This window comes from Triticum aestivum, chromosome 6B, assembly GCF_018294505.1.
Source record: "Triticum aestivum cultivar Chinese Spring chromosome 6B, IWGSC CS RefSeq v2.1, whole genome shotgun sequence".
Lineage (NCBI taxonomy): Eukaryota > Viridiplantae > Streptophyta > Magnoliopsida > Poales > Poaceae > Triticum > Triticum aestivum.
The window spans coordinates 147,843,934-147,869,005 of record NC_057810.1 but is presented as its reverse complement, the minus strand read 5'-3'; positions in this window follow the sequence as shown (position 1 = coordinate 147,869,005).

Genomic DNA, 25,072 nt, shown 5'->3' with positions numbered 1-25,072 from the left:
CCTCCTCCGTCATGGAGGGGCAAATCAAAAAGTTGAGGAAAGCCGGATACTTGTCCAACGACATTGCGCACCGGCTCCCAGATGAGGGGCAGCTCATCCCCACCCCTAGGCCCCATGAGAGGGTTGTGTTTATTCCCCATTTCCTCCGCGGACTGGGCTTCCAACTCCACCCATTTTTCCGGGGGCTCATGTTCTACTACGGCCTGGAATTCCACGATCTCGCCCCAAACTTCATCCTCAACATCTCGACGTTCATCGTCATGTGCGAGGTCTTCCTCCGCATCAAGCCTCACTTCGGCTTATGGCTAAAGACCTTCAATGTCAAGCCGAAGGTTGTGGTCGGCCGGCAAGCAGAGTGCGGAGGCGCCATGGTGGGCAAGATGCCCAATGTCACATGGCTCGAGGGCTCTTTTGTGGAAACCATCAAGGGGTGGCAATCGGGGTGGTTCTACATTACCGAGCCGCGTGACCCAGAATGGGCGGTGGCCCTCGAATTCCGATCTGGCATCCCCACACGGCTCACCTCTTGGAAAGAGACGGGCCTATCATGGGGTAATTCGGCAGAGCTGACAGACTCCAAACCTGCGTCAAAGACCTGAACGACAGGAAGGTTAAACTTGTCACCGTGGTCCAGGTCATGCTCTTCGGCCGAATCCTCCCGTGTCAACGACGGGCTTTTAATTTGTGGGAATTCGACACGGCCCAGCACCAAACTTTGTCTAGGCTCTTCGACACAACGCATGAAGATGCTTGGAAGGTGCTTTTCAAGAGCTCTGAGGTTCACCCTCCCATTACCGAGGATCACGGATTCTGCGCGAAGCGCCAAGCCAGCATGGTAAGCTTAGTTTACCCATTACAGGGTACTTGTTTTTCATAGTTTGACTCTATGTGGGATCTAAGCTCCCATTCCTTTAACAGGACTGGCAGAAGAAGTCCGGACAGATCGACTATCTGGCTCCTTTGCCCGAAGGCCCAGCAGACGCCCGCCTGGCGAAGCTGCTGGTTCCGGCACCTCACGTGGTGCCGGAGAAGGCCAAGAAGAAAGACATGGGGACTCGAAAGAGTTCCCGACGCCAAGTGGTGTCGGACTCATCGCCTGACGACCCCGAAGTGCACTCCCCCTCCGAAGACGAGGAGGAGGAAGAAGAAGCCTCTCCCCCTCCAATGGGGGGAGGAAAGAAAAGGAAGGCCGCCCCAAATGGGGAGGCCGGTGGGTCCAAGAAGGGGAAGACCCTTCTTCCGAACTACGCCTCCGACGCCGACAACGGCGGAGAGGAGTGGCCATCCAGGGCCAAGCCCCTGGCAACATCGTAAGTATCCGGATACCAGAATAACTCATGGCGTTCCTTTAGTACACAGTATCGTCTAACGCCGAACATAATCATGCAGTCCGCCCAAGGCCTAGCTCGACGCTTCGTTGAGCGGATCCCTAGATTCGTTGGATGTGAATAGCCTTTCACTCCCGACCGCTACCTCCCCTCGCTCCGCGGACGATGCCGAGGTGGAGTCCCAAAAGAGGACGTGCCCGGAGGAGGTAGCCTCGGAGGCACCGCAAGGCGACCTTCCGGATTCCAGGTGCAAGGGGGACAAAACCCCAAAGGGCTCTAAGTCCGGTCCTGGGCCGGACGCCGCACCGGAACCTTTAGTGGTTTGTGAGTTCGGCAGGCGGCCCCTTCATAAGAAGGCAAGCCTACGACGTCGGTAACCTCCGTCCAACCGGAGGCACCGGATAATTTGCTGGAGGTGCTTAACGGCGCCTCCATCGACAAGGAGCACCGCACTATTATGAGTGCGGTGATCCAGAAGGTTCAGTCCGCCAAGAGCGGGCTGACAGAAGCCTGTGCCAGCCTTCTAACAGGCTTTGAGGTATGAATTTAAGACATGTAAGAATATTACCGCATAGACAGTAGCCCCTGATGCTCAGTTTGGTGTTCGGAAAGAAAAGCAAGACTAAGGATCTAAAAAGATATACGCTGGAGTCTAACATAAATATGTCAATATGGGAATGCAGGCTGCGCTGCTGACCTTTGCCGCACTGACTGCGGAGGTCGATGCATTGAAGCAGAGCCTCGAGCGGTCTGAGAACGAGCTCGGCCGTGCCAAGAAGCAGCTCGAGGGCAAGGAAGGTAAGTAGTACCTTATGTAAGTCTATGAAAATACCTGGTTGCAAATAATGACAGGACCAACATGGGGGTTTACAGGGGCCACCACCGAGGTGGCGACCCTGAAGGAAACGTTATCCAAGGCCGAAGACAATGCGGCCGTGGAGCGCACCAAGCGAGAGAAACAAGAGGCGCAGGTGGCGGAGGTGCGACAAGAGCTCAATGCTCTTGTGAAGAAACACAAGAGTTTAGAGCTTGACTCCAAGACTCGAGAGTCCGAGCTTGCCTCGGCATTTGAAAGCGCCAAATCTGCCAAGACCGAAGCCCAAAAAGCCCTCCAGGAAATGGAGGCGATGAAGAAGATAGAGGCGGGTAAGGCATTCTTTATGCAAAGCAAGAATGTGAAAGTGAATTACTTGTTACTTACCCGAATCCGGAGCTCTCCAGGAGCATTCGCAGGTCTGCCCCACAGTGTGTCCGACGCTGCCGCATTCTACCAAGCCGAAGAAGGGAGCTCGACGGAGAAGGTGTTCTGGTCCTAGTATACTGAGGCCGGACACCCGGTTCCCTTGAGCGACTAGCTGAAGTAGCTGGTCGAGCTCCATAAGGTAGCCGAACATGCCATGAAGGGCCTTATAGGCCGGCTGTGGCCTGGGGAGGTCTTGCCTGAGAGCTACTTTGGGCTGGTGAGGCGGCTGGTGGATACCTGTCCATGGCTTGAAGTCATCAAGCGCTCCGTATGCATCGAAGGCGCCCGTCAGGCCCTTGCCCGTGCCAAAGTGCACTGGGGCCAGCTGGATGCTGAGAAGCTGGTGATAGAAGGACCACCAGAGGGGAAGGAGCATCGCAGGCCCGAGATGTACTATGAGGATGTCTTGAAGGGTGCCCGCCTTGTGGCGAACGAATGTTCCGAGGATTTAATTTTTGAGTACACTCGCTCATGTTTATCCTGTGCGCTGAAAACTTGTTCATATGCGCTAAGCAACGCTTTTTGAATTTAAAATATTACCTTCTGTGCGGCCGTTTATTAAATCTGAGAGATGCAAGTCATCGGCTTCTACCCCCATGCCACGAGTGCTGGGGTGTTCGGGATAAACCTGAGCGCTCTTGTTCCCATTCTTGGGTCCTTCGAGGGAGGCGCTCAGCACAACGAACAAGGCAATCGGACTTATAATGCTTTATCACTCTCACTTAGCCATAGAATTATATAATTTTAAATTTCGGCGAAGCCCCTAGTATTCGGAAGACCGAGTTCGGGGCGCTATCCACACCTAGGCCGGACAAAGCCAGCTCCTCGCTCTAAGCGGCATAAGTCTTTAGGGACTCGAAAAACCTCTCGAACAGCGACCGGCTCTCGCCCTATCATGACGGTCAGTTTTAGCTTTCTCTACTAAGGTGTTAGCCCAGCTCAACTGGGGCACAATCGCAGTAGTTCTTCCAACGCTACCTTAGCCGATATAGCGGAACGTAAGGTACCAAAACATGGGAGCCGGGCAAACCCAACTATTGACCCAAGACATGATTCGGAGCCGATGCATATAATGCTATAAGTTCGGGGTGCCGCACTCATGAGAGTGTTCGGTCTTCTCACACCGTATTCTGGGGTACTTAAGCCCGTGGTGTATTGGCCGTACCAAAGTGTATGATTGCATAATGTCATAACTGAACATATTTCCATAAAAATGAATGCAATAATAGACAAGAGCTATTTATTGTTTATTAAAAGGCTGCTATGAAAGTAGAATGATACAAATAGTGTGATAAGCAATAGATGGGATTATTTGACATGTCCCCCTCCAGGGGCAAGCTGCGGGACTTTATGTAAGAAAAGTATTTAGCTCGTTAAAGAGACCACCTGGACATTCAACATAGCTTGCTGCCTCCCTGGCTGTTGCATCGTGTGTTCGGCGATTGTACTGCTGGACAGGGCTTTCGGAGAATTAAGTCCTGAAAGTAAGAAAAAAGAAATGACAAAATCGGGAGCCCCTAGTGCGGTTGAGCCGCATTCTGGGCGTGCTGTGGTTGTGCCCCTCCCCTTATGCCCATGGTATTTCCAGGGCGTAATTATGTACGTGTGGTACTGGTTTCGCAATCTCGCGAGGGCTAGGGTTGGGGCCGCACTGCTATGCTTGCTCGGAACGTGCCAGCCGGTCTTGTTGTAGGTTACTCCGGGCGCACTTGACGGTGTCCGGACGTTTAACAGCCAGACTGGAGAATTGCCTTGAGAGTCTACTTTGTACTTCCGCCGCGAGGGCCACCATGTGCTCCTCTGTTCGGAGAGAGTGTTCGGTGTTTCCATTGACCATAACGACTCCTCGAGGGCCTGGCATCTTGAGCTTGAGGTATGCGTAGTGCGGCACCACATTGAACTTTGCAAATGCAGTTCGCCCGAGCAGGGCGTGATAGCCACTGCGGCACGAGACTATGTCCAAGATTAACTCCTCGCTTCGGAAATTATCCGGGGATCCGAAAACCACTTCGAGTGTAACGGAGCCTGTGCAGCTGGCCTCTACACCTGGTATGACGCCTTTAAAGGTCGTCTTTGTGGGTTTAATCCTTGAGGGATCTATGCCCATCTTTCGCATTGCATCCTGATAAAGCAGGTTCAGGCTGCTGCCGCCGTCCATGAGGACTCTAGTGAGGTGAAATCCGTCAATGATTGGGTCTAGAACCAATGCGGCGAATCCACTGTGACGGATGCTAGTGGGGTGGTCCCTTCAATCAAAGGTGATCGAGCAGGAGGACCATGGGTTGAACTTTGGGGCAACTAGCTCTAACGCATATACGTCCCTGAGTGCACGCTTCCGCTCCCTTTTGGGGATGTGGGTTGCATATATCATGTTCACTGTCTGCACTTGTGGGGGAAAACCCTTCTGTCCTCTGTTGTTCGGCTGCCGGGGCTCCTCCTCGTCATCTCTATGCAACCCCTTGTCTCTGTTTTCGGCACTTAACTTGCCTGCCTGCTTGAACACCCAACAACCCCTGTTGGTGTGATTGGCTGGTTGTTCGGGGGTGCCATGTATCTGGCACAAGCGATCGAGTATCCGGTCTAAACTGGACAGGCCCGGAGTATTTCTTTTGAATGGCTTTTTCCGCTGACCGCGTTTAGAGCCTCTGAATCCGGCATTGACTGTCATATCCTCAGTATTGTCTCCGTTAATGCGGCGCTTGTGCTTGCTGCGACGCGACCTGCCATTATTGTCCTTGGTATCCGAATTACCAGGGCTCTTGGTCATGTTATTGCTACGAGCTAGCCAGCTGTCTTCTCCCGCGCAAAAGCGGGTCATGAGTGTCGTGAGGGCTGCCATGGATTTCGGCTTTTCCTGTCCTAGGTGCCGGGCAAGCCATTCGTCACGGATGTTATGTTTGAAGGCTGCAAGGGCCTCTTCGTCCGGACAGTCGACTATTTGATTTTTCTTGGTTAGGAACTGTGTCTAGAATTGTCTGGCCGATTCCTCTGGCTGCTGAATTATGTGGCTTAGGTCACTGGCGTCTGGTGGTCGCACATAGGTGCCCTGGAAATTGTCAAGGAATGCGGCTTCCAGGTCCTCCCAGCAACCGATTGACTCTGCTGGCAAGCTGTTAAGCCAATGCCGAGCTGGTCCTTTAAGCTTGATTGGGAGGTATTTTATAGCATGTCGATCATCACCGTGGGCCATGTGGATATGAAGGAGATAATCTTCTATCCATACCGCAGGATCTGTTGTGCCATCGTATGATTCTATGTTGACAGGTTTAAACCCCTCGGGGATTTGATGATCCATTACTTCATCTGTGAAGCATAGTGGGTGTCCGGCGCCTCTGTACTAGGCTATATCACGACGTAGCCCAGATGAGCTTTGTCTGATGTGTTCAGCCTGGCCGTATTTGCCATATCCGGCATGACGGTTTTCGTCACGTGTCGTGGGGCGCCCACGCGATCCGTAGATCGATCTTGTTTGCCTTGCCTTGTCCTCCAATATGTCTCGCAGGTCTGGCGCGTTTCCCCGTGCCTTGGTACTTTTTGAGCGGCGCCGGGGTGCGGCTTGAATTGATGGCCAAGAGGCCTCTCTGTCGCGGCCACGGGGTGGCTGGTCGGCCGCGTCGTACGCTGGTGATGTAGGTTTAGTTGCTTCCTCCTCTAATCGGGGTAGCAGCCTGCGCTTTGGGTAGCTCTTGGAGGGGCGTTCGAGTTTGTACTCTTCGGCAGCGAGGACTTCAGTCCATCTGTCGGCTAGCAAGTCTTGGTCAGCTCTAAGTTACTGCTGTTTTTTTCTTGAGGCTGCTTGCCGTGGCCATAAGCCTGCGTTTGAAACACTCTTGTTCAACGGGATCCTCAAGCACGACAAATTCATCGTCGTCGAGGGTTGCTTCGTCTTCGGAGGGAGGCATGTAATTATCGTCCTCGACCTCTCTGTCTGCCGCTCTCTCATGAGGGCTGGCTTCTCCATCCTCCTGTGCTAAATCCTAATGGAGGGGGTTGTCTTCGGCACTGTCCGGGGTGTTGTTATCTCCCGTGCCGGAATCGCCATTTTTGCTTTGGCGGGATTTAGAGCGGCGCCGCTGACGCCGGCGCATAGGCTGTTTCTTTGAGGGGTCATCCTCCATTTTTCCATCACCATTCCCTTCTTTTGGGGTGTCCACCATGTATATGTCGTATGACGAGGTGGCTTTCCAGTGCCCTATAGGCGCTGGTTCTTGGTCGTCTCCTTCATTGGCGTCCATACCGTTGATGTCTTCAGAGTCGAAGTCGAGCATGTCAGCTAAATCATCGAAAGTGGCTATGAAGTGGGTGGTGGGTGGGTTTCGAATTCCTTCATCATCCGCATCCCAACCTTGCTGACCATAGTCTGGCCAGGGCTCTCCTGATAAAGAGAGAGACTATAGTGAATTCAGAATGTCGCCAAAGGGCGAGTGCTGAAAGATGTCCGCGGCAGCGAACTCCATGATCAGCGCACAATCGGGTTCGATCGGCAGGGGTGTGGAAGGCTTGGAATCCGGAAAGGAGTCCGGCACCTTGGAGTCGCGAGCTTCACGAAGGACAAGACTTGTGTTCGGCTCGATCGCCGTAGAGATTGCAGCCCCCGAGGCGGTGTCCAGCCACCTGTCCTCGATCGGCGTAGTCGGCTCCGAGCTAAGGGTCAGAGCGGATACCGGAGCGACCCTCTGGGCAGTGTCCAGTGGCAGAGCTAGATCAAGCCCATCGTGACAGTGCGGCGCGCTCGGCTGTGGCTCGAATCCGTCGAAGATCAAGTCTCCGCGGATGTCAGCCATGTAGTTCAAACTTCCAAATCTGACCTGATGGCCAGGGGCGTAGCTTTCGATCTGCTCCAGGTGGCCAAGTGAATTGGCCTGCAGTGCAAAGCCGCCGAATACGAAGATCTATCCGGGGAGAAAAATCTCACCCTGGACCGCGTCGTTGTTGATGATCGGAGGAGCCATCGGGCCTAAAGGTGACGACATAGAGGAACTCTCAATGAAAGCACCAATGTCGGTGTCAAAACCGGTGGATCTCGGGTAGGGGGTCCCGAACTGTGCGTCTAGGCGGATGGTAACAGGAGACAAGGGACACGATGTTTTTATCCAGGCTCGGGCCCTCTCGATGGAGGTAAAACCCTACTCCTGCTTGATTAATATTGATGATATGGGTAGTACAAGAGTAGATCTACCACGAGATCAGAGAGGCTAAACCCTAGAAGCTAGCCTATGGTATGATTGTTGTTCGTCCTACGGACTAAAACCCTCCGGTTTATATAGACACCGGAGAGGGCTAGGGTTACACAGAGTCGGTTACAATGGAAGGAGATCTACATATCCGTATCGCCAAGCTTGCGTTCCACGCCAAGGAATGTCCCATCCGGACACGGGACGAAGTCTTCAATCTTGTATCTTCATAGTCCAGGAGTCCGGCCAAAGGTCATAGTCCGGTCATCCGGACACCCCCTAATCCGTGACTCCCTCACCTACCCCCCAGGGGTACATTGGTAATATGGTCGGCTGCTGGGCCCGGCTGTCAGCGTCTCCGGCCTTCGGCTGCTCCGCCGACTACTGGGGCCCGCCGACTGGTCTGGTACGGAGCCGACAGGCCATTCACTGTAGTGATGCTGCTAATGACGCGGGTTTGGTCAGCTCAGCGTGGCTACAGTCCCGCCGCCTGGTTGGCGATCACTATAGCCACACCTGGTCTCCTCAGGTTAATGGTTCCCTTACTTCGAGGGTGGGGACTGCCGCCTGCTGGAGGCCGGCCCCCTCTTAGTCCGACTGATCCAGCGTGCGCCGTCTTTTGGGGTGTCACTGCCTGGGAGGCCCCGCAGCTAGCGGGCCGTAGCGACAGGCCGTCATGGGGAGCAGGTCTCCGCCAGTCTTGCGTGACATCAAGGGTAGATGGAGATAGTACCACGCCATGCCGAGATCTTCTTCCGTACAGGGCACTGTGGCCACACAGCACCATCGATCTGGGGGGGGGGTAAGGGCTTCACTGTAGCCACGCTTCATCACGTTCTCTTAAAGGGGGCACGGACTCTGAGGCTGCAGGCTGGCCGCCTGCCTGACCCCGCCCTCTCTAGAGGCAGGCTGGATGAAGTCGGTTGCTCGTGGTGCTATTGACTGGCGGTTAGCCGCCCTCTAGTGGCCAGCTTACCAAGCTAGCCGCCCCCCGAAGGGCGGAGCCTCAGCTTGTGGCCCAGCTAGGAGGAGGTGGCCCAAAGTCGATAAATCCTGGGACCCGGGTGAGGCTACCCGTGGCCCATTACTCCGACACTAGAGAAGAAGACGCCGAGCGGCACTCTCTGCGCCACCGACGATGGCGACGAATCATGGTTGTGCGCATCGTCGCTCCCGGAGTCCATGCCGAGGGCTCTTCTCGTGAGCTCGTGCTTCACGCCGCCATGCCTCCAAGCTCTTGGATTCACCTTACTCCCTATTTCGCCTTTGAGATGCCGCCGAGGGGGCCTCTTGAGCTCTGGCTGCAGCATGCTGACTGAAGTACCCCCTGCGACCGGAGCGGAGGTTGAGGTTGTCGCTCCGGGCAAGGTCTACATGACCCGGGGCTGGGGCAAGATCGCTCGGGTCTGCCGAACAGGTGGTGCCCTCGTGATTCATTTCGAATACAATGGCGCCTCCTTGATGTTCTTCAAGGTCTTTGACATGGAAGGATGCCAACTGGAGTGCTGCCCCAAGGAAGGCGGCCGGGGCATCGAAGTGGCGAGGGCTAGGCCTGCCAACCGCTTCCCCAGCAGCTCCTCTGGCAGCAGCGGAGAAGCCGGAGGGTCCAGTGAATCTCCCTAGCTTCTCATGACTCCGGAGATGAGCGACGACAGCTATGAGCCCCCGAGCTCGCATCGTGCTCGGAGCAGGGCAGCCGCATCAGGTCGCCGACGCGGCTGATCTAGATGGGGTTGGCGCTGGTCCTTGGTGGCCCATTGTTCATGATGGCGTCTACCATGGAGGCGCGCGTACTTAGCGTCCCTTAGGATTAGCACCTTTTGTTTCCTGCGAGGAATCAAAGAAACACCCCGTGGGGTATGTAAAGCGTCTGCTATGTCTTTTGTGAATATCATCCTTATTACGGAGTGGTGCGAGATGCTTGTCCTGTCTCGGCTCGGTTCCCCCTTTCTATCCTCATGAGGGCTTGATGCTCTACGCTGATAGGTCCCGGTCCCCAGGCAGGCTTCAGACGTCGCTGGTATGCCAGGACGTGATGCCGTGGTCAAGGCCAGGAGGTGAGCGGCCCGAGGTCCAGTAAGAGCCCCCGAGGTGCGATGCTCAGGAGGTCCCCTTTAGCGCTCAAGCAGCCTCTGCTGGGCAAGAAAGGAAGGCGACGTCGCCGTGACAAAGCCGCATTAGGTGAGGGTTTGGTGTCTCGTTGATTTAGCTTTTCCAGGAGCGTGACTTATCTCGGGAGGTTGGAGTCGTTGCTTGGCGAGGTGCCGGACCTGCGCGTCGGCAGCTGGGATGTCGCTGGGCTAGGCCCTCCTGAGCTTCTCCCCTCTTCCCCGCGCTTTCCTTCATGCTCTATGTCCTCGGGTCCCGGCCCTCGAGCGAGCTCAGCTGTCGCTGGTATGACAGGTCGCGATGCCGTGGGTCAAGGCCAGGGGGTGAGGGCTGGAGAGCCAGTAAGAGCCCCTGAGTTGCGATGCTCAGGCACCCCCCTTTTAACGCGCGAGCGGATCACACGGGAGAGAGAGTGAGAGAGCTCACTATGCCCCCACGTTATTCCTTAGGTGGACCCTATAAACCAACGCGAGGAAAACAAGGACTGCCATTACGATCAACAGCCAACCATTTGTTGCTGCGAGGGAGTGATTGTCACACCCTATTCTTGTAACATGTCATTTGCACTAATAAAGCATGAAAATTTGGACCAACAAAAACTTTTGCATTATTTGGCTTTTTATTTGGACTTGGTTTTTCTCTCTGTGATTTTTAAGTGCTCTTTAAAGTCAACACAACTCCAACTTTTATACTTCATCTCCTTGCCCCAAACTTCTGCCCAATGATCATGCCATGTGTATAGTGCAATATAGTTTTTTCTTACAAAAATAATTTGACCAAATAGTATTTTCAAAAATTAGTTTTCTAAAAAACCCAGAATTAAGGTTTGCACTACAAGTACTTGATTAGGGGTATGAAAAATATTTCGAAGAGTATATTTGAAACCTATTAGATGCAGGACTCCCATAAACCACAAAAATATAATTTTAAAGGTAATTTTCCTATTTCATTTAAAGGCTTTTTCTTTAGGCCAAAAATGGTCTTTAATAGGTTAAAACTACTTAAAAGCTTCAAAAATATTTTAGAAAAATCAGGGAAACTCAGTGGAGATATATTTTCCATATATAAGAATTTCAACACATGGTCATGTTCAAAATATTGGGCAAAACCCTCCAAAACCATTTCTGTCCATTTCAAGTATTTGAAATATTTCTAAAAGAAATATTTTCCAATAAACCCAAGGAAAATCCAGCAATTCACAAATGCATATTGTGATCACCTTGCAAAGCCTCATGTCAATCAAGGTCATTTTGGTCACCAAAATGCCCCAAAACCCCCTCTGATCAGAATCAAATTTGAACAACTTTGTACTGCCAACTTTCTCTCCTTGATCCCAACTTTTGTGAGCAGGATCACATGACCAAATGAGGCCACCATACCAATTCGTGCGTCAAGGAGAAGTGATTTACTCAGCTGGATCTGCACAAGTTCATTTCTGCTAATTTCTAGGGTTTACAAAAGTTGCATTGGCAACTTTGCCCAAATGATCTCAAGATTTGGGGAAGGCCCTAATTATATGTGCCATTTCACCCTGTGGAGTCTCATGACAAATTGAGATCATCTACTTGCCCAAACCAGTATCAAACACCTTTTGCCACTTTACCAAAACCCCCGCTTCGTCCTCTTCCACTAATTTCCATGAGTTTTACTTTCTACCACAACCCCTCCTAGTCCCCCTCTATCACCTGGGTGCTTTTCTGCCCGAGGAAGCAATGATGAACGGGGGTGGAACCCCATTTTTCTACTCTGGACAGTGGATTCCTCCCTCTCTCTCAGCCCCTTCTCTCCCCCCAGCTTTCCAGAGCATCCAAGGCTCCCTAGGACTTTTGCCCACACCTCCTGCAGCATCCAGAGACAAGGCTCCCCAGGACTTTTGCCCACACCTCTGGAGCGCCTGGCAGGGCACCCGACCGTTGACGCCGCGTCCCCCGACCACCTCGAGACTTCCCCGCATGCCAGTCGATGCCCTTGACATCCGCTCCACGCCAGCAGGCCGCCCACTTGCTCCCGTGCCCTCCTCTCTCTCCTGCATCTTGCGCCAGAGGGCCCCCCCGCTCGGCCAATGCTCGTGCCGCTCCTATGGCCCGCCCGCAGCTCGTCCCGCTCCTCCTCTCTCTCCCTAGAAGCCTAGACCTCCCCGCGTACACCCCCGAGCCCTCCATTCCCTCTCTAACGGCCACCCGAGCCAATCCCGCGGGCACCCATAGGCTACGCCTACGGTGGACCTCGGGCAGCCTATATAAGGCGACCCCGAGCCCTTCTCTCACTCCCTGTCGCTCCCCCACACTCATAATCAACCTCCTGCACCCCCCATTCATCTCCAGAGCCGCCCGAGCTCGAGATCGAGCTCGAGCTCCGCCGCCTCGGCTCGTCGGCGCTCGCGCGGTACATGCCTCCTCCGCCCCCGTTCTCTCTCGATGTGGAACCGCGAGGCATCGCTGACGCTTTCCCCTCTCTTCCCCACTCTTTTTGCAGCCGGGAACGGCCGGAACCATCGACGCCCGAAGCAACTCCGCCGTGTGACCTCGTCGCCGACAAACCAGGCTGCTCCGGCGACCACCTCCACCACCACTCGAACGCGACATCCCCCCGAGTCCAACGGTACCACCCACGCATCCCCCCGTGCCCTATATCACCGTCGGCGAGCTCGCCGTCGCCTTTGGACGGAGGTAGACGATGACGGCGGTGGGCCCTGTCCGTCAGCCTCACGCCCTGACGAGTGGGATCCACCCATCAGGCTTAAAAATGCACGCGCGCGCACCGGTTCGCCTGTCGATTGAAGGCGTACTTCGCTTTACGTCTTCGACGTGGCAGCCTTGCGCGGGCCGATTTCCCCCCTAGGCCTGCTGCACTGTGGCCTTCCTAGCCTAGTGGCACAGTGCCATTTTTCCTTTTTCTTTTCTGTCACTTTTCAAAAAATTCCTCAGGATAAAATATTTATCCAAATGCAATAAATCCAAATCCTAAAATCTTAGAATAATCCCACCTATTTATTGATGTAACTTTCACACACATCCACTGCACTTTTCTGCACCGTTCAAATTTAAATTCAAATTTGAACAATAAAATCCCTGTTTAAAAATCCATTACTCTGTCCCCCTGACTCCAAATCCAAAACTAAGAATTTTCCCCTTCTTAGTTTTCCTCCTAGCATTTTACAAAAATAAGTTGACATTTTTTTGAGCACTTTGACTTTTCTGTTTTTATTACTGTCTTATTTTTCCGTTATTTTCTTGCGACATTGAGATCCCGTATTTGACGAAGTAGCTGAAGAAGAAGGAGGAGAAGGATTTTAAGACCTCGAAGAACAAGCCAATCAAGGCAAGCAACCCTTTGACCATGACACCCCTCTTGTTCATCGGTACCATTTTTCCGATTGCATGATGATGAAATATGATGGTGGTAAACTTGTTGTGAACCTCCCCATGCTGCATACCCCTACTCATGACCTTACCTTGTTCATGATTGCATGGTCAAGAGACTAGTTGATGCATAATGATGCATGTGTACCTTGAACTCTTCGTGGATACAATCTTTCGAAAACCCCATCGGGTGCCCCTAATGCCCTTGGGAGATGTTGAACTCAGGTCACCACTTGAGGAAGAAGTGGTGTACCGAAGAGAGCTTTTGGTGTGTGTGTGTAAAATGATGGATTATATTTATGTGTGATTACCGTCCCAACCAAACATGTGCAACCACTCTACCCCTTTATGGGACGGGGCATTATTGATAACTTAGGCTGATACTAGCATGGTGCCCACATTACTAGTGACGGGGGTGACTTGAGGTCACTCTCGAGACGGGGTCGTGCTTGGATAGGCGGCCATGACTGTTTTCACAGGGCACCAGACACACTGTTGGTCCCTTTGTGTATGCGTAATAATGTGAAAAAGGGCGGAGTATCAACGAGTGGACGCTATGTTAGTGTCGTCTAGGTAAAGGTAATGATCAGGTGCTTCCCCCGAGTACTTGAGGTACTGCGGGATCGTGGATGACACGAAAGCTTCCCGGATCTTGTGGGTAAAGTGCGCAACCTCTGCAGAGTGTCAAACTATTCGAATAGCCGTGTCCACGGTCATGGACAGTTGGGAGGTGCTACTTAAACTATGTCCAAAAATTTTACAACCTCGGTGCATGTGTGTGTGGAAGAGAACTATTTGTGTCAAGGTGGTGACTTGACATGTTGAAAGACATGGCATTGATTCAAAATTCTAGTTATGTTGATATCTGTAACCTATTCTCAAGGTTACCCATGTTCATTGATGCATATCTCACAAGTTGATAGGACATCTCAACTAGCCTGAAGCTAGGTTGCTTACTTGTTGTACAGTTGCATTGTTACTTTGAACCAAATCATGGGTTGCTTGCGAGTACATTCAAAGTACTCATTGGCTTGCCACTGGTTATTTAATTGACCAGGCATGGAAGAGCAGGAGTTCGAGGAAGAGTTCTTTGGTGACGAACACGCTAACTAGGACGCTTCCCAGTCAGAATGCCTGTAGGGTTAAGGAAGATGGCATGGGTTCCACTTATCAATGAAGATTTCCGCTGCTTGAGTTTATTTGGTATTCAGCCCTTGAGGCTTTATCTATGTAAGACTTGACCATAATGGTCATAATTTGTGTAAGACGGTATGTATGGATGTAAGACTCTTGTTATTCAGCTTCTGTGTGTTCAGTGAGCATTGATCTCTGGGATCACTGTACATGTGCATTCAGTGATCATGACTTATGAGTCGCGGTCCCCACAGTGATTGAGGCACTGAGGGCCTGGTGAGGTAGCCCCTTGCGGGGCTGCCGCGGCCAGAGCTCGGCCACTCAAATTCGTCGATGTTGCAGGGACAGAGCCATCCTGACTGTAGAAGCCTTAGTTAGCATGGATGTTAGTTAGAGTGAGACTATTTACGAAATAACCGTTATACCTACGTTTTCTAAAATTATCCCAAACGTAGGTCACCTTTCCCCTATTGACCCTTCCCCTTCCACTTTTGTAGATGCCCGTCATACCCGAGGACTTCCTGACCACCGGATTTCCCGTGCTTCTCGAGGACAGCCTCAGGAAGTGCCAGTTCACTCGAGCCCCCACCTTCTCCTACCACGAGCACCGGGTCAACAACACCAAGAAGGAGTATCACGTGGAGGTAGTCGTGAGGGGGAACGACTCCCCGACAAGCTGGTACTTTGAAGGACCCTAGATGGTGACCCTGTTCCTCGCCGTTGAGACTGCTGCACTCAAGGTGCTGACTCGCCTTAGAGATCTTCTGCCAAAAATGGGAAGTGAGCCAGCCACGCGTTACCTTCCTTATCGTAAGGAGGGTGATGACGAGAGCAGCGCACCAGCTCCGCTCATGGACGAAGGACTTTTCCTCCGTTTCCAGACCTACTTCAGCTTGTGTGCTGACAGCCTGGCACAACACTTGGCCTCGGAGTCGGTGGAGCTTCAGAAGGAACTCCATGAGACCAAGGAACTCCTCCGCCTGGCTGAGATGAAGGCGGACAGGATCAAGAAGGACGGTGCACCCCTGGACAACCCGTTGTAGCCTATCGAGGTGGGCGACCCCCACAGATCACGAATGCCAAGGGGTCATCTTAGCCATGCCGTATGACAGCGAAGGACTACCGCAACCTCTTCATGGTGCCCCCTGCGAAGCAGCGCCGTTTTCAGCTCCTCCACTCCCCCACTCCCTCAAGTGACGAAGAGACTGACACAAATGAAGATGAGGAGGAAGACCAAGAGGAGCCAGAATACCCGACCCACCATTCCACCACTTAGACACCGTTCAGGACTAGGATAGGCCAGTCCGTAACCCTTAAGGTAGGATAGGTCGTGTACCCCTTATGCGAAATTGAGTCTGTGTAATGGTTCAAATGAAACCATGTTGTGTTGTGTTTGCTTTCGACTAGTTTTGATGGAAGTTGTACTTTCCCTCTTGGGAAATTTGTAAACAACTACATCACCCATTCAGTTTTAATGCATGAGTTTGGCCCTTCCGGCCTTGGCTTAACTTAAAATTGTATCACACCCACCCCTTACTAGGCATCCCATCTATATTGCTTTCCCTCATTTTTTTCTCTCCCAATCATGAGACCTTGACCGCTCCAATAGGATGCCTGTTGTAACACGTACTAGTACCTCTACCCAGCAGCAAGAAGCCGGAGGTTCTGCTGAAGCAGGAGCCAACTAGGACCAAGCCCGAGGACAGACTCCACCACCGCCACCACCGCCAAACATGGACATGGCTCAGCTTCTCCAAGCCTTCCGGGAGGAACGCCAAGCCAACACTGCAGCCCTCCAGATGATTGCTCAAGCCGTGAACCGCCAGCCGGCGGGGAACGGCAATGGGCGTTCCACATTGGCAGAGTTCAAGAAGCATGCACCACCCACCTTCATCGAGACTGCTGAACCCGTTGATGCAGACAACTGGGTCCGCACCATTGAGGACCTATTGGAACTTGTCGGCTGCACTGAAGACCGTGATAGGGTGGCATATGCTGCCCACTATCTCGGGGGAACTGCCAGAGCTTGGTGGGATGGATTCAAGGTCATGCATGCGGGGCAAAACATCACTTGGAATGACTTCAAGGCAGAATTCCGCAGGGCCCACATTCCTTCTGGTATTATGGCCATTAAGAAGCGCGAGTTCCGGGCCCTGAAGCAAGGGAGTAGCACTGTCAAGGAGTACATGTAGAAGTTCAGTGTTCTGTCAAGGTATGCTCCTGAAGATGTCAGCACTGATGCTGCCAAAAGAGAGCACTTCATGTAAGGCCTCAATCAGACCCTGCAGTACTCGCTTGTTGTGTGTGACTGCCCAACCTTCCCTGACCTGGTGAACAAGGCACTCATGCTTGAGGATAAGCGACATGCTTTGGACGATACTCGTAAGCGCAAGATGATCAACAAGGGTAGCTCCAGCAACCAGAAGCCTCGCTCGTGGTAGCCAGCCCTGGTCAAGCCAACCTATCAGCAGCCAAGAGCCCCTACGCCTCGCACCAACTATTAGCCTCAGCAGTATGCCAACCCCAGGCCATCTTTCAACAACCCTAATAACAGTGAAGGCAACAAGATCAACAACCCAAACCAAGTCACTTGCTTTGGATGTGGTCAGTCAGGACACATCTCAAGGGTGTGCCCCAACAAGAAGGCCGATGCTCCACGCCCCAATGCGCAGAACCCAGCACAAGGTCGTGGAATGCCCCCAAGGAACCAGGCTCCCTACAACCCGCCCAACAATGGCAAGGGGCGTGTGAACCACGTCACTGCAGAAGAAGCTCAGGAAAACCCGGATGTCGTGCTGGGTACGTTTCTTGTCAACTCAGCACCTGCAACTGTCTTGTTAGATTCTGGAGCCATGCGTTCATTTTTCACCCAAAGGTTTGCATTAAAAAGTGGCATGACCCCTACACCCCTGAATAACCCTATGGTGGTACAAACCCCCGGAGCGGAGATGAGATCCAAGATAGGATGTAAAGGAGTCGGGATTGTCATTAATGGGGTAGACTTCCCAGCAGACCTTATCATCTTAAGGTCGCAAGGCTTGGATGTGATCTTAGGAATGGATTGGCTCATCAAGCACCAAGGCTTGTTAGATTGCACCAACCGGACTGTCACTTTAACCAATGAGCAAGCAGTCAAAGTTAAATTTGCCTCCAACCCCTCCTCTGCTCAAGCCACCAAAGTCAACTATCTGACTGAAGTTGGATTGGAGAAAGTGCCGGTAGTATGCGAATACCCCGATGTCTTTCCTGATGAGCTACCGGGAATGCCTCCTGACCGAGACATTGAGTTCATCATCGAGCTCATGCCCGGAGCAGGACCCATCTATAAGAAGCCTTATAGAATGGGATCATAAGAGTTAGCAGAGTTGAAGAAGCAATTGGAAGAGCAGTTGAGGAAGGGATTTATCCGCCATAGTGCCTCCCCTTGGGGATCACCTGTTCTATTCGTGGCAAAGAAGGACGGTACTATCCGCTTATGCATTGACTATCGTTCCCTCAATGAAGTTACAATCAAGAACAAGTATCCACTTCCCAAGATTGAAGATCTGTTAGATCAACTCTATGGGGCCAAGGTGTTCTCCAAGATCGACCTCAGATCTGGGTACTACCAGCTGAAAATCAGACCCCAAGATATTCCGAAGACGGCATTTGTAACCATATATGGCATGTATGAGTGCACGGTCATGTCCTTTGGATTGACCAATGCCCCAGCTTACTTCATGTATCTCATGAATGAAGTCTTCATGGAATATTTGGACAAGTTTGTTGTCGTCTTCATTGATGACATTCTTGTCTTCTCAAAGACGGAAGAAGAACACGAGCAACACTTCAGGATGGTCCTAGACAAGCTTTGAGAGCACCAACTGTAAGCCAAGTTCAGCAAGTGCGAATTTTGGCTGCATGAGGTTGGGTTCTTGGGTCATGTACTGAATGCCAAAGGGTTGTCCGTGGATCCCACCAAGAACCAGGCCGTGACTGAATGGAAAACCCCGAGCAATGTGAAAGAAGTCAGAAGCTTCCTCGGACACGCGGGATATTACCGCAAGTTCGTTGAAGGATTCTCAAGCATTGCCTGACCCATGACCCAGCTCCTGAAGAAGGACAAGAAGTTTGACTGGACACCAAAGTGTGAAGAGAGCTTCCAAGAGCTGAAGAAGAGATTAACCACCGCCCCAGTTCTGACCACACCTGATATTCACAACGAATTTGTGATCTATTGTGATGCATCAAGAACCGGACTCGCTGGTGTCCTGATGCAAGAAGGCAGAGTCGTAGCATACCTATCCAGACAGCTACGTCCTCATGAAGAGAACTATGCTACTCATGATCTTGAGTTGGCAGCTGTAGTTCACGCCTTAAAGACCTGGCGACATTACCTTCTAGGGAAACGGTGTGAGATATACACCGACCACAAGAGTTTAAAGTATATCTTCACTCAAAAGGAATTGAACATGAGGCAAAGAAGGTGGCTAGAGTTGATCAAGGACTATGACCTCAATGTCCAATACCACCCTGGAAAGGCTAACGTGGTAGCAGATGCCTTAAGCAGAAAGGCTTGTTCCTTGAATGCTATGCTTAAGGGAAGGCTACCCGCCTTGTATGAAGAACTTGAAAGCTTCGGGTTGCAACTGGTTGCACCAGGATTCTTAGCCAAACTTGAGTCAAGCCTACCCTGATGGATGATGTCAAGGAAGCTCAGAAGGGACACGAGAGTATTGAAGGCATCAAGAGGAAGATCAAGGCAGGCAAAGCCCCAAGTTTCTCAGAGGGTGAGCAAGGATTTGTGTGGTTTGGGAATCACATTTGCATGCCCAACAAGATGGAGCTCAAGAATCTGATCTTGCAAGAAGCTCACGACACCCCGTATTCCATCCATCCTGGAGGAACCAAGATGTATCAAGACTTGAAGAAAGGATTCTGGTGGCACAACATGAAAAGGGAGATTGCCACTTATGTTGCAAAGTGTGATGTGTGCCAAAGGGTCAAGGCTGAACATCAGCGACCTGCTGGATTCCTTCAACCACTCAAGGTTCACGAGTGGAAATGGGATAAAATAGGAATGGATTTCATCACTGGGTTACCCAGGTCAAATAAGGGTCATGACTCCATCTGGGTTATAGTTGACCATTTGACCAAAGTGGCCCATTTCATTCCTGTCAAGACTTCCTATGATGGCAACCAGCTGGCGACTCTATACATCGACAGAATCGTAAGTCTTCATGGTGTTTCTAAGGAGATTTTGTCAGATCGAGGAACCCAGTTTACCTCTAGGTTCTGGAAGAAGTTCCAAGAGGCCATGGGAACCAAGTTGTCTTTCAGCACTGCTTTCCACCCATAGACCGGAGGCTAGACAGAACGAGTGAATCAGATTCTCGAAGACATGCTCTGAGCCTATGTCCTAGCATATGGAGCTAAATGGGAAGGTTGTCTTCCGTTTGCTGAGTTCTCCTATAACAATAGTTACCAATCAAGTCTCTAGATGGCACGATTTGAAGCGTTATATGGGCGCAAGTGTCGCACACCCCTCAATTGGTCAGACACCGGAGAGGGGCTAGTCTTTGGACCAGATATTCTCCGTGAAGCAGAAGAGCAAATGCAGCTAGTCAGAGAGCGTCTGAAGACCGCCAAGTCAAGACAGAAGAGCTGTGCTGACACTCGTCGCTGACAGGTGAACTTCCTAGTCGGAGACCATGTGTACCTATGGGTAACCCCCCTTAAGGGAACCAAGCGTTTCCACGTTAAGGGGAAGCTCGGACCAAGATTTATTGGCCCATTTAAGATCACTGCACGACGATGAGAGGTGGCTTATCAGTTGGAACTACCACCTGAACTATCCGATGTGCACAACTGTCATAACTCCGGAAGTGTCTCCAAGTTCCAGACAAGCCTGCGCTTCACAAGGACGTCGATCACCAAGCCATTGACCTTCAGCCTGACTTGACTTATCGTGAGAGGCCAATCTGCATTTTGGATGAGGCTGTGCGACACACTCGAAGCCCCACCATCAAGTACTTCAAGGTCCAGTGGAGCAACCACACTGAAGCAGAAGCCACCTGGGAACGTGAAGACTACCTCAGATCCGAGTTTCCCGATCCCTTTTAAAGCTTAGTTTAGGAATCTCAAGGATGAGATTCTTGTAAGGGGGGTAGGTCTGTCACACCCTATTCTTCTAACATGTCATTTTCACTAATAAAGCATGAAAATTTGGACCAACAAAAACTTTTGCATCATTTGGCTTTTTATTTGGAGTTGGTTTTTCTCTCTGTGATTTTTAAGTGCTCCTTAAAGTCAACACAACTCCAACTTTTATACTTCATCTCCTTGCCCCAAAGTTCTGCCCAATGATCATGCCATGTGTATAGTGCAATATAGTTTTTTCTTACAAAAATAATTTGGCCAAATAGTATTTTAAAAAATTAGTTTTCCAAAAACCCCTGAATTGAGGTTTGCACTACAAGTACTTGATTTGGGGTATGAAAAATATTTCAAAGAATATATTTGAAACCTATTAGATGCAGGACTCCCATAAACCACAAAAATATAATTTTAAAGGTAATTTTCCTATTTTATTTAAAGGCTTTTTCTTTAGGCCATAAATGGTCTTTAATAGGTTAAAACTAATTAAAAGCTTCAAAAATATTTTAGAAAAATCAGGGAAACTCAGTGGACATATATTTTCCATATATAAGAGTTTCAACACATGGTCATGTTCAAAATATTGGGCAAAACCCTCCAAAACCATTTCTGTCCATTTCAAGTATTTGAAATATTTCTACAAGAAATATTTTCTAATAAATCCAAGGAAAATCCAGCAATCCACAAATGCATATTGTGATCACCTTGCAAAGCCTCATGTCAATCAAGGTCATTTTCGTTCACCAAAATGCTCCAAAACCCCCTGTGATCAGAATCAAATTTGAACAACTTTGTACGGCCAACTTTCTCTCCTTGATCCCAACTTTTGTGTGCATGATCACATGACCAAATGAGGCCACCACACCAAGTGGTGCATCAAGGAGAAGTGATTTACTCAGCTGGATCTGCACAAGTTCATTTCTGCTAATTTCTAGGGTTTACAAAAGTTGCATTGGCAACTTTGCCCAAATGAGCTCAAGATTTGTGAAAGGCCCTAATTATATGTGCCATTTCACCCAGTGGAGTCTCATGACAAATGGAGATCATCTACTTGCCCAAACCAGCATCAAATACCTACTACCACTTTACCAAAAACCCTGCTTGGTCCTCTTCCACTAATCTCCATGAGTATTACTTTGTACCACAACCCCTCCTAGTCCCCCTCTATCACCTGGGTGCTTTTCTGCCAAAGGAAGCAATGATGAAGGGGTCTGGAACCCCATTTTTCTTCTCTGGACAGTGGATTCCTCCCTCTCTCTCAGCCCCCTTCTCTCCCCCAGCTTTCCAGAGCATCCAAGGCTCCCCAGGACTTTTGCCCACACCTCTTGCAGCCTCCAAACACAAGTGGGCGCGCGCGGACACAGGAAAGCCGCGGATGCCGGCCAAAGTCGTGCTCTGGAGCGCCTGGCAGGGCACCCGACCATTGACGCCCCGTCCCCCAACCACCTCGACCCTCCCCCGCGCGCCAGTCGATGCCCTCGACATCCGCTCCACGCCACCAGGCCGCCTACTTGCTCCCGCGCCCTCCTCTCTCTCCTACAGCTCGCGCTAGAGCGCCGCCCCGCTCGGCCAATGCTCGCGCCGCTCCTATGGCCCGCCCGCAGCTCGTCCCGCTCCTCCTCTCTCTACCTAGCACCCTAGACCACCCCCACGTACACCCCCGATCCCTCCATTCCCTCTCTAACGGCCACCCGAGCCGATCTCGTGGGCACCCGTAGGCCACGCCTAAGGTGGACCTTAGCCAGCCTATATAAGGCGACCCCGAGCCCCTCTCTCACTCCATGTCGCTCCCCCACACTCCTAATCAACCTCCCGCACCCCCCATTCATCTCCAGAGCCGCCCGAGCTCGAGATCGAGCTCGAGCTCCGCCGCCTCGGCTCGTCGGTGTTCGTGCGGTACATGCCTCCTCCGCCCCCGTTCTCTCTCGATCTGGAACCGCGAGGCATCGCTGACGCTTACCCCTCTCTTCCCCACTCTTTTTGCAGCCGGGAATGGCCAGAACCATTGATGCCCGAGGCACCTCCGCCATGTGACCTCGTCGCCGGCAAACCAGGCTGCTGCGGCGACCACCTCCACCACCACCCGAACGGCGACATCCCCCCGAGTCCAACGGTACCACCCACCCATCCCCCCGTGCCCTATATCACCACCGGCGAGCTCGCTGTTGCCTCTGGACGGAGGTAGACGATGACGGCCGTGGGCCCTGTCCGTCAGCTTCACGCCCTGACGGGTGGGATCCACCTGTCAGGTTTAAAAACGCACGCGCGTGCACCGGTTCTCCCATCGGATGACGGCGTACTTTGCCTTTATGCCTTCGACGTGGCGGCCTCGCGCGGCCAATTTCCTCCCTGGGCCTGCTGCACTGTGGCCTTCCTGTCCTAGTGGCACAGTGCCATTTTTCCTTTTTCTTTTCTATCACTTTTCCAAAAATTCCTCAGGATAAAATATTTATCCAAATGCAATAAATCCAACTCCTAAAATCTTAGAATAATCCCACCTATTTATTGATGTAACTTTCACATATATCCACTTCACGTTTCTGCACTGTTCAAATATAAATTCAAATTTGAGCAATAAAATCCCTGTTTCAAAATCCATTACTCTGTCCCCCTAACTCCAAATCCAAAACTAAGAATTTTACCCTTCTTAGTTTTCCTCCTAGTATTTTACAAAAATAAGTTCACATTTTTTTTGAGCACTTTGACTTTTCTGTTTTTATTACTGTCTTATTTTTCCGTTATTTTCTTGCGACATTTAGATCCCGTATTTTACGAAGTAGCTGAAGAAGAAGGAGGAGAAGGATTTGAAGACCTCGAAGAACAAGCCAATCAAGGCAAGCAGCCCTTTGACCCTACCACCCCTCTTGTTCATCGATACCCTTTTTCCGATTGCATGATGATGAAATATGACGGTGGTAAACTTGTTGTGAACCACCCCATGCTGCATACCCCTACTCATGACCTTACCTTGTTCATGACTGCATGGTCAAGAGACTTGTTGATGCATAACGATGCATGTGTACCATGAACTCTTCGTGGATACAATCTTTCAAAAAACCCATCGGGTGCCCCTAATGCCCTTGGGAGATGTTGAACTAAGGTCACCACTTGAGGAAGAAGTGGTGTACCGAAGAGAGCTTTCGGTGTGTGTGTGTAAAATGATGGATTAGATTTATGTGTGATTACCGTCCCAACCAAACATGTGCAACCACTCAACCCCTTTATCAGATGGAGCATTATTGATTACTTAGGCTGATACTAGCATGGTGCCCACATTACTAGTGATGGGGGTGACTTGAGGTCACTCTCGGGAGGGGGTCGTGCTTGGATAGGCGATCATGACTGTTTTCACAGGGCACCGGACACCCCGTTGGTCCCTTCGTGTATGCGTAATAATGTGAAAAAGGGCAGAGTCTCACGATCTTTTGCTTATACATGAGGGCCATGTATCAACGAGTGGACCCTATGTGAGTGTCGTCTAGGGAAAGGTAATGATCGGGTGCTTCCCCCGAGTACTTGAGGTACTGCGGGATCGTGGATGACACAAAAGCTTCCCGGATCTTGTGGGTGAAGTGCGCAACCTCTGCAGAGTGTCAAACTATTAGAATAGCCGTGTCCACGGTCATGGACAGTTGGGAGGTGCTACTTAAACTATGTCCAGAAATTTTACAACCCCGGTGCATGTGTGTGTGTGGAAGAGAACTATTTTTGTCAAGGTGGTGAGTTGACATGTTGAAAGACATGGAATTGATTCAAAATTCTAGTTATGTTGATATATGTAACCTGTTCTCAAGGTTACCCATGTTCATTGATGCATATCTCACAAGTTGATAGGACATCTCAACTAGCCTAAAGCTAGGTTGCTTACTTGTTGTACAGTTGCATTGTTACTTTGAACCAAATCATGGGTTGCTTGCGAGTACATTCAAAGTACTCATTGGCTTGCCACTGGTTATTTAATTGACCAGGCATGGAAGAGCAGGAGTTCGAGGAAGAGTTCTTTGGTGACGAACACGCGAACTAGGACGCTTCCCAGTCAGAATGCCTGTAGGGTTAAGGCAGATGGCATGGGTTCCACTTATCAACGAAGATTTCCGCTTCTTGAGTTTATTTGGTATTCAACCCTTGAGGCTTTATCTATGTAAGACTTGACCATAATGGTCATAATTTGTGTAAGACGGTATGTATGGATGTAAGACTCTTGTTATTCAGCTTCTGTGTGTTCAGTGAGCATTGATTTCTGGGATCACTGTACACGTGCATTTAGTGATCACGACTGATGAGTCGGGGTCCCCATAGTGATTGAGGCACTGAGGGCCTGGTGAGGTAGCCCCTTGTGGGGCTGCCGCGGCCAGAACTCGGCCACTCAAATTTGTCGATGTTGCAGGGACAGACCCATGCACAAGCGTCGTGCCAGAGCGAGCGGCTCCAAAGGTAGGTGTCAATTGAGCAGGCGATTATCACATGCAGGGTAAGCATGAAAAGGCAGTCCAACATAGATAGATGCAAGGAAAGGCACACGCCACTGGGTCAGGCCTGAGCGGCTTGGGGATGATGCAGCCCGAGGGGCGCCTCCTACAAGGTAAG